The sequence below is a fragment of the Arachis ipaensis genome, chromosome B9, assembly GCF_059453495.1.
Source record: "Arachis ipaensis isolate K30076 ecotype BB chromosome B9, ASM5945349v1, whole genome shotgun sequence".
In the NCBI taxonomy this organism is placed as follows: Eukaryota; Viridiplantae; Streptophyta; class Magnoliopsida; order Fabales; family Fabaceae; genus Arachis; species Arachis ipaensis.
The window spans coordinates 100793038-100793721 of NC_142444.1; the positions used below are offsets into that span (position 1 = coordinate 100793038).

The 684-nt window shown below is 41.8% G+C and overlaps 1 non-coding gene across 1 annotated transcript; it reads right to left on the bottom strand.

The window, feature by feature from the left end:
- Positions 1-373: 373 nt before the first annotated feature.
- On the bottom strand, positions 374-481 carry LOC148545639 (small nucleolar RNA R71). The gene has a single exon (XR_015901345.1). It is a non-coding gene; the product is annotated as a small nucleolar RNA R71 (small nucleolar RNA).
- Positions 482-684: the final 203 nt, after the last annotated feature.

The window sequence follows — 684 nt, forward strand, 5'->3', positions numbered from 1 at the left end:
TAATGCAAGGAGGATGCTTGGTGACTTTACTGCACCTAATTCCAATTTACATGGAAGAAGCATCTCCATCCCTACCATTGGAGCAAACAATTTTGAGCTGAAACCTCAGCTAGTTTCTCTGATGCAGCAGAACTGCAAGTTTCATGGATTTCCATCTGAAGATCCTTTTCAGTTCTTAACTGAATTCTTGCAGATCTGTGATACTGTTAAGACTAGAGTAGATCCTGAAGTCTACAGGCTCATGCTTTTTCCTTTTGCTGTAAGAGACAAAGCTAGAGTGTGGTTGGACTCTCAACCCAAAGATAGCCTGAAATCTTGGGATAAGTTGGTCACGGCTTTCTTAGCCAAGTTCTTTCCTCCTCAAAAGCTGAGCAAGCTTAGAGTGGATGTTCAAACCTTCAGACAGAAAGAAGATGAATCCCTCTATGAAGCTTGGGAAAGATACAAACAGTTGACCAAAAAGTGTCCTTCTGACATGCTTTCAGAATGGACCATCCTGGATATATTCTATGATGGTTTATCTGAGCTATCAAAGATGTCATTGGACACTTCTACAGGTGGATCCATTCACCTAAAGAAAACGCCTGCAGAAGCTCAAGAACTCATTCACATGGTTGCTAATAACCAGTTCATGTACACTTCTGAGAAGAATCCTGTGAGTAATGGGACGCCTCAGAAGAAGGG